We start from the raw sequence: 12,389 nt of genomic DNA on the forward strand, positions 1-12,389 counted from the left end.
AAGCCCCTCCCCTCCGGGGTGTGTCCGGGGCAACCTGCTCGTCGTCATGGCTTCCTTCGTTTTCCACGGGTTAATGTTTACATGTGGGCAAGACTGCCCTGACCATGCTGCACGCTCTCTGCACGCTCTCTCCTGCCGAGGGAAGGAAAGAACCCGTCTGAAGGGCCGTTTTCTGGGGTGTTTAGAACCCGTCTGAAGGGGCGTTTTCTGGGGTGTTAAGAAACCGTCTGAAGGGCCGTTTTCTGGGGTGTTAAGAACCCGTCTGAAGGGCCGTTTTCTGGGGTGTTTAGAAGCCGTCTGAAGGGCCGTTTTCTGGGGTGTTTTCTGGGGTGTTAAGAAACCGTCTGAAGTGCCGTTTTCTGTGGTGTTTAGAAGCCGTCTGAAGGGGCGTTTTCTGGGGTGTTTAGAAGCCGTCTGAAGGGCCGTTTTCTGGGGTGTTTTCTGGGGTGTTAAGAAACCGTCTGAAGTGCCGTTTTCTGTGGTGTTTAGAAGCCGTCTGAAGGGGCGTTTTCTGGGGTGTTTAGAAGCCGTCTGAAGGGCCGTTTTCTGGGGTGTTTAGAAACCGTCTGAAGGGGCGTTTTCTGGGGTGTTTAGAAGCCGTCTGAAGGGGTGTTTACTGGGCCATTTACTGGGCGTTGGGCGTTTAGTTCTCTCTGAATCCAGGGCTCCCTATTTGTATCTGACATGATGAATCCTTTTGTTAGTTTATTTTTTAATGTATGAAGTCCTGTACATTTTGATACAAGTGTTATTTCATGTGACCTTTTGATGCATTGCAAACTTGAAGATGCTTTTGTGGTGGATAGGTGGACTTTATATGGATGACTGTGTTGCACTGGAATGGGGGTTTGATGATAATCAATTGGCCTTTTGGCTGTATTTTTTTTTTTTTCTTTATTTGTTTTCACTATAGAGTTCACCGTAGATATGCCAAGTCTATTTTACAGTCTTGCAGCGGGCATGCAGCGTACTGCTCCAGCAACGCCCCTTCCTCTAACAAGCGCTACTTCCTGACTTCTATGGTAGTTCAGCAGGGTCCCCTTCCTCTAACAAACGGTACTTCCTTACTTCTATGGTAGTTCTGTACTCCTGTACTGTTTTCTCTGAACATTTGAATGAGTTTTAATGGCGATGTAACCAAAGCATTGTGGCTTTTATTCTGTGTTACTTCATAGGATGTGAAGCCTGGAACTGTCTGACCCTGGAGAAGGGGGAAGAGAGATGTATGAAGCAGACCTGTTCTGTGACTGTTTGTGAAACATGTTTACATTTGTGTTTTTGTGTGTGTGGAGGGAGTCAATCTCCCTTAAACAGACTAAGAGAAGCAGTGTTTTTGTACTTGTACTTGACGGTGCATCCCAACGCTACTCTCCTTTTGGAAATATTGTTTTTGTTTGTTTGTTTACTACTGGCTCTCCAAGGCCACTGTAAACTTCTCGGCTTCTAGAGGTGTCTTTCTTACGTTGGCATGCCTCACGGCATTGTTCTCTTTTCAGGATGTTCTAAATTGCATGCAGCATGATCATATGGGCACACAGCCATACACACCTGTACACACACACACACACACACACACAGCCATACACACCTGTACACACACACACACACACAGCCATACACACCTTTTACACACACAAACAGCCATACACACCTGTACACACAAACACACACACAGCCATACACACACACACACACGGTTGTATGGCTTAGTGGGCAGAAGGTCCAGCTTATGTTCTTGTGTCGCCTGTCTCCTGTCAATGATCGGAACCAGCGTTGAGCCCACACATTTCCAGCGTTGAGCACCCACATTTCCAGCGTTGAGCCCACAGCATTGAGCCCCACACAGCGTTGAGCCCCACACAGGGTTGAGCCCCACATTTCCAGCGTTGAGCCCCCACATTTCCTGACCTCTTCACACTCGCAGTGCAAACTTTTATAGCTTCAATCATCCGTTTGTTAAAGTCCTCTTATTTGGTACAGTCCTCTCTTAAAAGTTCCCTCACCAGTTTTGATTTGAAATCTTTTTACCTGCTGTCTGTTAGTGTAAGATGCATCAATGTGGAGAGTAATCTGGGAAGTGGTCCTTCTCACAGCATTTGCACCCTTTGTTTCCATCACCTCGTGCTAGTAGCTGCCCCATCATCAACCTCAGCATCCGTACCTCCATCAGCAGGCTGGGGTTCGTCTCACCCCTAGTTGTCCTCCACATCTGTACCTGGGGCTCGTCTCACACCCCTAGTTGTCCTCCACATCTGTACCTGGGGCTCGTCTCACCCTTAGTGGTTCTTGTTGCATCTTACACTCTGGAAAACTGGTATTTGATGAAGTTCATGTGCCATGTCTTTGTTGTTTGTGTCTGTCAGAAGGGATTCATCTGACATTTTAGTATCACTGGGTTTTTAAAACGACAATCACCAAGCTAACCGCTGCTGCTCAGACATCCCCCATGTTAACTCTGTACCTGAGGGTTCAATGCTATTTGTTTGCTGATAAATTATTCGATTAGTGGACTTCCAGAACAGTGAAAATTCTGTGCAAAAATGTATTTATTCTGTATGATTTACAGGTCATCAGTGTTTTTATAATAAACTATACCCATGGCTTTGGTATGGTGCAAACTCTCCGTGTGCCTTTCTTGTATTCAGTTAGTAAGTAAGTAATTTATAATTTGTACCTTAAAGTGTTTCACCGTTAAAAGAAAAGACAGAATTTAAAAGATGAATCCAGCACCAACTACAACTGACACCTTACAGTTGGGATGAAACATATTGTAACAAACTGTAAGGTTGTCTCAAAATGGTCTTTATTGGTTACGCACCAAAACACACGAACGTCATTACACAGGCAAAACAAAGGAGGTCAATTAAACAAGCACGATACACAAACAGGGTAGTCACATACAATACACGGGGTAAACACATGAGGTACAACATAAAGAAAGACTATACCAGCTAACACATACATGACCAGGTAAATGCAATTACTCATACTAAAACCAACATCAACATTACACATACACTGCACAGCATTATGGGAGCACAGTCATCAATAGCTAGGCTCAGATCATTACACAGCCCCCCCGAGACTTAGTCCATGTCCCCTTGACTCAAGTCTTACCCTACGTCAGTCCATGAGCCTGGCTGGGACGCGACGCTGGCGTTGTGGGCGCCCCGCTATCGCGGCGGTGACTTCCGGTGAAGGCTGCACGGTGATCGGTGTTAGAGCCACAGCTCCATTGTCACCAGGTTCCACAGAGTCAGTGTCAAAGTCTCCACGACCCTCAGCTGAGGCCAGGGGTCGATACGGGGCCAGTCGATCACGGTGGAGAGCCACAACTCTCCGACGCTTAATCAGTCTCACACGATAGACCACATCAGACAGCTTCTCTAAGACATCGCACGGTCCTACCCACTGACTAGTGAGTTTAGGGGAAATGCCTTTCTTTCTCTCCGGGCAGTACACCCAAACTTTATCGCCGGGCTGTAACTCCTGGCCGGGACAGCGCGTATCGTAAGCTCGCTTTTGACGTATTCCAGCTTCACTCATAGCCTGCCTGGCCAACTCGTGTACTCCTTTCAGTCTCTCGCGTAGCTGCTTGTAGTATTCCAGCCCTGGCTTACCTCCAATCTCAGCTTCCGGAGGCGAACCGAACACCAAGTCCACTGGCGTGCGTAGCTATCGCCCGAACATCAGAGCTGCCGGTGTGCATTTCGTTGACTCTTGCACCACTGTGCGATATGCCCAGAGCACCAGGGGCAAGTGTAAGTCCCAGTCCTTTTGTCGGCGGTCGGCCAATATGGCCAGCTGCACTGCTAGCGTCCGGTTAAACCGTTCCACCAGCCCGTCGCTTTGTGGATGCAGAGGTGTCGTTCTCGTTTTCCGGATGCCCATGCGCTCGCAAACCTCAGCAAACACCTCTGCCTCGAAATTCCGCCCTTGGTCGCTGTGGAGCTCTTCCGGTGCCCCGAACCGGCAGAACATCTCAGTGACCAGTCTGTCCACTGTCGTGTGAGCACTCTGATCTGGCACCGCATACGCCTCCGGCCACTTGAAATAGTCCATGGCCACGAGCACGTAGCGATTTCCCCGCTCTGTGACTGGCAGTGGGCCCATGGCATCGACGGCTACCCGCTCCATGGGAGCCCCGACTGCGTATTGCTGCAGCGGAGCGTGCGAGCGTCGCGTGGGGCCCTTCTTCGCTGTGCAGGCGTCACAGCAGTGAACATGCAGTTCAACGTCCAGCCTGCATCCCGGCCAATAGAAGTGGCCTCTCAGCCGGCGAAGAGTCTTTGCAATGCCGAAATGAGCCGCCCCCACTGCCCCATGCACATGTTCCAGTACACAGGCTCGTAATCCAGCAGGAACCAGCAACTGGAAAATGTCAGATTGCCTATCGGGAGCTCGCCAGTGTCTATACAACAGTCCTTGACGTGCTACTATTCCCAGCCACTGTGAATAAATCGCTTTGGTCTCTGGATCGAGTGCTGATACGTCAGTCCATGGCGGTCGCTGACCGGCTTCGATCCATGACCACACTCGGCCGAGCGTGGCATCTTCCGATTGCGCCTTCCGGATCTCCTCCCTCGACATCACGTCCACCGGCGACTGCGTGTCCGTGGCCCCAGCTGCCGCTCTGCAGTGCTGCGTTGTGGCGTTGGGCTGCGGTGCGTTGTCTCCGGTCTCTCGATCACTGTAGCTGGTAGCGGAAGGTGGCGAGACGACCTCGGGGGTGCTGTTGGCGAGCGTTGACTCTCTCGCTGGCGTGAAGCTGGCGAGCGGTGGCTCTCTTGATGGCGCGGCGCTGGCGAGCGTTGAGTCTCTCGCTGGCGTGCTGCTGACGAGCGTTGGCTCCCTCAATGGCGTGCTGTTGGCGAGTGTTGACCCTCTCGTTGGCGCGACGCTGGCTAGCGTTGAAAACAGCGACTCTCTCTCTCTCTGCCAGCGGTGATGCAGCCTGTAGCCGACGAGCGGGCTCCGGTTGAGCCGCGGCCAGGCTCCTCTCCGGTGGCAGTGTTGGCACTGGTCTGCTGCACACGGACGCCTGGACAGGGCGTCCGCGTTGCCGTGAAGGCGACCCGCCCGGTGTCGAATCTCCATGTCGTAGTCCTGGAGCGCCTCCAACCAGCGAGCCAGCTGGCCCTCTGGTTCTTTGAAGTTCAGCAGCCAGGTGAGCGACGCGTGGTCCGTTCTCAGCAGGAACCGTTTGCCGTAGAGGTAGGTTCGGAAATGGCGCACTGCCACCACCACAGCCAACAGTTCTCTGCGTGTCACGCAGTAATTCTTCTCCGCTCGGTCCAGTGAGCGGCTGAAGTATGTGACCACTTGCTCGCCCTGCTCGCCTGCTTGTGAGAGGACGGCGCCGACGCCCACGTCGCTGGCGTCGGTGTCCAGGATAAACGGCAGTCGAGGGTCAGGGAAGGCGAGCACCGGGGCCTCGCATAGCGCCCTCCGCAGCCGCCGGAATGCCGCGTCGCACTCTCGTGTCCACTCGAAGAGCTGCCCTTTGTGCGTCAATCGATGCAGCAGACTGGCGACTGTAGCAAAGTCCCGAATGAAGCGCCTGTAATATGACGCCAGGCCCAGGAAGCTCCGCAGCTCAGCACCGTCGTGTGGAACAGGCCAACGTCTCACCGTCTCCACCTTAGCTGGGTCGGTGGCCACTCCGGCGGCCCCCACGACATGGCCCAGGAATCCGGTTTGCCTCCGGAACAGGTGGCACTTTTTCGGGTGCAGCTTGAGCCCAGCACCCCATATGGCGTCGAACACCTTTTCCAGATGTCCTATGGCACCGGTGAAGTCTGTTGCATGACACAGGATGTCGTCCAGGTAAACCACGCAGCATGTTCGTGGAATGCCCGCCAGGACATGCTCCATCAGCCGCTCAAAGTTTGCTGGCCCGTTGCATAGGCCGAATGGAAGTACCCGGAACTGCCACAGCCCTTGCCCGATGGTAAACGCTGTCTTCGGCCGAGCTTCCGGGGCTAGCTCAATCTGCCAGTAGCCACTGCGTAAGTCCAGCGAGCTAAACCAGCAGGAGCCGGCAATGCTGTCCAGCGCATCGTCAATGCGGGGGAGCAGGTAGGAGTCTTTCCGGGTTACCTGGTTGAGGCGCCTGTAGTCAACACAGAACCGCCACGAGCTGTTCTTCTTCCGGACGAGTACAGCCGGCGCAGCCCAGGGACTACTGCTTGGCTCTATCACTCCTGCCGCGGCCATTTCCTTGATCTTTTCTTCAGCTGCTTGTCGTTTGGCGAACGGTAAGCGATGAGGCTGAAGTCGAATGGGCCGGGCATTTCCGGTGTCGATATCGTGTTGGACCAGGCTCGTTCGGGTGCAGTCCTCATCTCTTGCGGCGAAGATGTCGGTGTACGCTGCTAGTAGTCTCCGCACCTGGCTACCCTGTGCTTCACTCAGCCCCTCACAGCTACGAGTGCAGAGTTCATTTACGGCTTGCCTTGTCTCTACAGAGGACAGCGCTCTCTGAGCGGAGAGTGGTGTTGGCTCAACCCGCTCTCTTGGCTCCTCCCTGGTGGGCGTGAGCTGAGCAGTGGCGGCCTCAGCGAGCGGACCTGGATGAGACCTGTTGTTTTCGCGGGCTTGAGTTTCGCGGGCTTGTGTGGGGAGGGGCAGAGACTCAGCAAGCGGACCTGGATGAGACCTGTTGTTTTCGTGGGCTTGAGTTTCACGGGCTTGTGTGGGGAGGGGCGGAGTCTGGGATGACGAGTACTCTTTGCGAGTTCGCTTCCTGCGGACTTGTGTGGAGCGAGTTGGAGAGTTCTTCGTTGCGCCAGCTCTCCGCACTTCATGCTGTTTTCCCCGCCGTGTGCAACACTACGCTGCTCGTCCCCAAGTGTAGTGTGAACCGGCAAATGTCCACCACAGCCCCCCATTTCTCGAGCACGTCCAGGCCGTGAATGCAGTCATCCTGAATGCTAGCCAACCAAAGCCGGCGGCTCGCCGTCTCACCGTTGATGCACACGCACACCACTTTTTGTCAATACAGTTCCGCTCGCTCTCCGGTAACTGTTGTGATGCGCGTTTTTGTCTTTTCCCAGCCTCTGGGTCTGGCTACCAGCGTGCCGGGTAAGAGACCGGGGCGCACAAGCGAGATGGTGGAGCCAGTATCGATCAAAGCGCGACACCGAGTCCCATCTAGCGTGCAGTCCACATACAGTCCTCTGGTTTGGACGAGCCGGCCGAGCCGTATGCAGTCCATAGCCCCTCCCGCCGTGCCACCTTCTTCTAGTAACTGGGGCGCGAGCGTGAGGGGTGCCAGGGCTGGGCAGTACCACGCGATGTGTCCCGGCTCGCCACACCGGTGGCATCCGTCCCTGCTGGCCGGCCTCTTCCACTCGCGTGGGCGGCGTTGTGGTGGCTGTGCCGTGGTCGTGGTCACCTCCAGTTCCTCCCCGTCTTCCTCCATCGATGTCTGGCGTACGCAATGCCTCGACTCTGTTGTGCAGAAGATGTTTTCCACCCGTTCGGCTTCCGCGAGCGCCACGGACAGCGAGCTGGGGGCGCTCAGGCGAAGGTGTTCTTTTAGCCGCTCTGGGTGGATGCCTCGCACGAACGCTTCCAGTGCCATCTCTTCATGTAGACCCTGGCTGGGTAGTTGGGTAGCCCCGCCGGGCATACAGCTGCAGGTCAGCCGCGAACTTCCGCGAGTTGTTCTCTGGCATCGCTGATGAAGATTCTCTGGCCGAATCGTCGTTGCAGAGCTGCTTCGATTGCGGTCCAGCTTACTTGCTACGCCGGTGGCAGGTCTTCTAATACTTGTAGTGCTTCCCCCTCCAGAGCCAACGCCACCTGTACGCCCGTTCTCTCCGCCGACCAGCCATTCAGCTCGGCTGCCAGCCGGACCTGTACCAGGTATGTCGCCAGCGGCCTTTCGCCATTGTAGTGGGGCAACTTTACGCTGGGGCGCCCTTCTACCGCCGCCGTCGCACCGGGGACCGGCCGGTTTCCATCGCTCCCGTGTGGAGCGGGTTCAAGTGGCGGGATGCTGCCATCAGCCCGGTTCGTTCCCTCCTGTGGCCGGGGGCGGGTCTCTTCGTCACGGTCACGCTGCAGGCTGGCTCCGTCTGCTGGGCCCAGCAGGTGGCCATGGGCGAGCGCGCTGTCGAAGAGCCGTCTTGGCAGGAAACTCATCATCGCCAGGGCATCAGTTGCAGCTTTCTCCTCCCGTCCAGTAGAGGTCGTCATCCCACTTCTGACACCAATGTAACAAACTGCAAGGTTGTCTCAAAATGGTCTTTATTGGTTACGCACCAAAACACACGAACGTCATTACACAGGCAAAACAAAGGAGGTCAATTAAACAAGCACGATACACAAACAGGGTAGTCACATACAATACACGGGGTAAACACATGAGGTACAACATAAAGAAAGACTATACCAGCTAACACATACATGACAAGGTAAACGCAATTACTCATACTAAAACCAACATCAACATTACACACACATACACTGCACAGCATTATGGGAGCACAGTCATCAATAGCTAGGCTCAGATCATTACAATATTTTGTCTAGCACAACTAAGGTGGTTAGCGGCAAATAATGGTCATAATTTCCTCATATTCTGGAATTAGTCACTTCTCCAATTAGTGTATTTTTACTGATTTGTATTACATGAATTGAAGATTTGCACCAAATGATTTCATCACACATTCTTAAAATATGGACATTGATTTCCTGTCAAGCCCTAACGTTACAGTGTTTATGCTGACCGGTTGTACAGTGCAAAGAATATTGGACCACCACCAAGTGAACTCGTACAACTTTTCAAGTCCTCTGTATACGCCTGCACTTTGCCATGTTCCCGGACAATACAATTCTTCGAGTAACGTTAAAACAGGAAAAGGGACATTCTGGAAATAAAAAGAAACGGTAAGAATGTTCTGTCTCAGACAGGAGTAAAGGCAAAACGTGTATTCTGCTAACTTATTTTTTACTTATTGGATCAAAAATTCACTGCACACTTTCATGTTACGTAATATAACGTTGAAAAGTTTAAACAAGTTTAGGAAGTTACAAGCTACTAATGGGCTGCGGGGATCAATGTTGATCTAGGCTACTGAAGCTAGTTAAATAGCATGTAGCTACATCAAGCTAATTTGACGAAATGTTTAAGGTGTTGATGGCGTAACTAACTTAACTAAGGTAGCAATAACGTTATTGATTAAGTACTCTGTCAGAGCAGGTCAGGCATGGGTACAGCAACAGTGACTATACTGAAGTTTGCTCCATTTAGCCCCGTCCTGATGGTTGCAAGTTCATCTTGGAATAGTATTTTCTGTCTTAGATAGATGGGGATCTATTTCGTGACATCTCCGGTATCCAAGGTTGCCTTTCAAGCTAATAGTCAGGGGGCCTATGTGGTTTCTGTGGGATTGAAATGTTAATTTTTGGAGAGTGGTTGGACTGTCTTTAGAGGTCATTGAACATGGAGAAAAATTATGTCTCCATTTTTTTTTACCTGTTTTAACCCTATTTTTGTGAATTTGTATATTTCACTATAATTAACACCATACATTTCGCCTAAATCACTGGCTATGTTGAATAAAGTTCACAAAACAGTTATTTGCTTATTTTTAACAGTATGATTGTATGTCAAACAATTGGAGATAAGATCAATAACCAATCAGTTTCACCTAATACACATACTCCATTGCTGAAAGATAGCAAAATCACAGATGAGACCTCAAACAACATTTAATTCATTTACATATACACAACATATTAGATCTCACCTCCACAATTTCCTCATCAAAATCTACAACTAGTCTAAACCTTAAACCTTACTCACCTTCTTAAGACTGCTCTCCCCTTCCTAGATAATGTTTTGCTTTAGATTATAAATAATTCAATGCTATCAGGGCATGTACCGCAGTCGTTTAAGACATCTGTTATTAAGCCCTCCCTCAAAAAACTTAGCCTTGTATCGATACTGGTCTTCCTGGACTTCAGCGCTACCTTTGACACCATAGACCATGACATACTACTTAGGCTTGAAAATTTGATAGGCATCAAAGACTCAGCACTCGCATGGTTTAGATCAGTGTTTTTCAACCACTGTGCCGGGGCACACTAGTGTGCCGTGAGAGATCATCAGGTGTGCCGCAGAAAATTACCCAAATGTCACTCACTGGTCCAGAAAAGCAACTGTTGCATCAAAGAATTTATAACCACATGCCCTCATTGATTGTATGATTGCACTATTTGTGGTATGCAGGCATTGTACAACGGGGGCCCCATATCCAGTATTCACAGAATCATCACATATCCAGTTCATAACAACAATTAAATTAGATATAGTCACCTACAAATGAAACAGAGGGCGCTTGTTTTATTGAGCAGGTCTTGCATAGAAGCCATAATAAGGCCGTATCTGTGTATTATTTGAAATTTTAGGCTATGGTATGTTTATTTTTTTCTTCACACAGGATTAGTGTTAGTGTGCCGTGGGACATTTTAAGTGTCAAAAGTGTGCCGTGGCACAAAAAAGGTCGAAAAACACTGGTTCAGATCATACCTTCCTAACCGTCAACAATTTGTACAGGTCCATAATAAACCATCTACCCAGATTATGGTAAAATGTGGAGTGGTTTTAGGTTCTAAAAAGATGAGGGATATCCTATCCACATCACAGGCTACATATAGTGATCTTCCACTGACCTCATCCACAAGTGTTAAAAACCTAGGAGTTATAATTGACCAGGACCTAGCACTAAGTAATCACATAAAACAGATCACCAAAACTTAATTTTACCATTTAAGGAACATTTCAAAGATAAGGAAGTCCTTATCCTTACCAGATGCCGAGAAATTATTGTTTTGTCATCTCAAGGATAGACTATTGCATTGCTATTGCAATGCTATTATGCTGGCTGTAATAATACCTGTCTAAAGAGCTAACAGCGTATACAAAATGCAGCTGCTCACACACACAAAAAATATGGACATATTTCCCCCATCCTAGCATCTTTACACTGGCTACCTGTTAAAAGTCATTGACTTCAAAATACTTATAGTTCTTGTTTGGTTGCCTGCATTGAAAGAGGACACCTCATGAAGACGCTCTTTTGTCTGCTTCTGACAGAAGAAGCACTTATCTATGCTGGCAGCAGCTGCTGCTGAACAAGTGTCCCTCTAGATAGACTTGATGCAGTTGCAGGTGTTGCTGCAGGTTCAGAAGATGGTCTACCGCGTCTTTTCTGAAGACATTGAATCCTGCCTGCTTCACATGATTTCTAGTAGCGAATCTTAGAATGCTGCAGATGCTCACTGTTACAGGTGGATTTGTAGCAGTTCCTGTGCCAGACTGCTTTGTTCTGTTGTAAAATAACTGCACTGTAACAATGTAATCGTTGGCTGATCTGTGATACCCATCTCCATACTCTCTCATGGACAAAAAAAAGAAATTTGGCATATGTCTCTAGTGATTCACATATCTGCCACTGGATACATAGCCCAAAATCTGTTTCTTTTAGAATATGTGTGCCATCACCTGACTAACAGAAAGACACACCTCAGAAACTAGACTGTGCCACCATGAACTATGAAAATGTGCTTGCTCAAATGTAGAAGGCTAGAAGGTCACTAATATCACCAACCATGAAGAACAGAGCACTATGTGCTTCAAGTTATTCGATATTCTAAAACCCAGAGGCCCAAGGAGTCAGAGGGCCCAAGCCATTGCATGGAATCATTGCCTCAATATCAACACATCATATCAACACATAGGCTATGAATCTGATTAAAATAAAGTATTGGCCATCCCCCAAATGCACCAGAATACAGGAAATCACATCAAATAAATTTAAAAAATGTCCCCCACAACAATTAGTGGGGGGGCCTTAATACATCTGGGCCCAGGGGCCTGAAAGTTCATAATCCGTCCATGCTGGTAGTGTCTCTCATTCTCTTTCTCTCTCTTACACACACACACACACACACACACCTGTCTGTTTGTCTATCTGATCCTTTACCCTTTCTTTTCTTCACACTTACATAGGCTACGGAAGGCCTTACAGACTTCAGCTGGTACTATGTAAAAGTCTATTAAACTTGATTTAACAGAGATCTCTGCACTTTGTGCTCTGAAAAAATGTTTTATAATGTTGTATTGTTTATGTGGTCCACTTTTGCACACTACCTTGTAGAATATCTTTGCTTTTTGGCACCAAACCCTATGCTATAATACCAGCAATGTGAGGTTTATGGACAAAACACCAAATTTGACCTTTTCTGAATTTGACCTTTGATTTGGGTCCTTCAAAACCTTAAAAAAAATGGAGACATGTTTTTTTTTACAACAAAGATATAATACTCTCCAAAAATTAACATGCGAATCCCACAAGCCCCCAAATTAGACACATAGG

At 49.4% G+C, this 12,389-nt stretch overlaps 1 protein-coding gene across 15 annotated transcripts in view; it reads left to right on the forward strand.

Moving 5' to 3' along the window:
- Window positions 1–2,614, forward strand: part of mast3b (microtubule associated serine/threonine kinase 3b) — a 142,383-nt gene extending 139,769 nt beyond the window's left edge. For 14 of the 15 annotated variants that reach the window (XM_042111771.1, XM_042111772.1, XM_042111774.1 and 11 more), the window contains one exon: window positions 1–2,614. This exon is cut by the window's left edge and continues 1,880 nt beyond it. The gene's annotated coding sequence lies outside the window, so the exon portion shown is untranslated. The other variant, XR_006035326.1, reaches the window with a different exon arrangement.
- The last annotated feature ends 9,775 nt before the right edge of the window (window positions 2,615–12,389 follow it).

This window comes from Alosa sapidissima, chromosome 12, assembly GCF_018492685.1.
Source record: "Alosa sapidissima isolate fAloSap1 chromosome 12, fAloSap1.pri, whole genome shotgun sequence".
NCBI classification, from domain to species: domain Eukaryota; kingdom Metazoa; phylum Chordata; class Actinopteri; order Clupeiformes; family Clupeidae; genus Alosa; species Alosa sapidissima.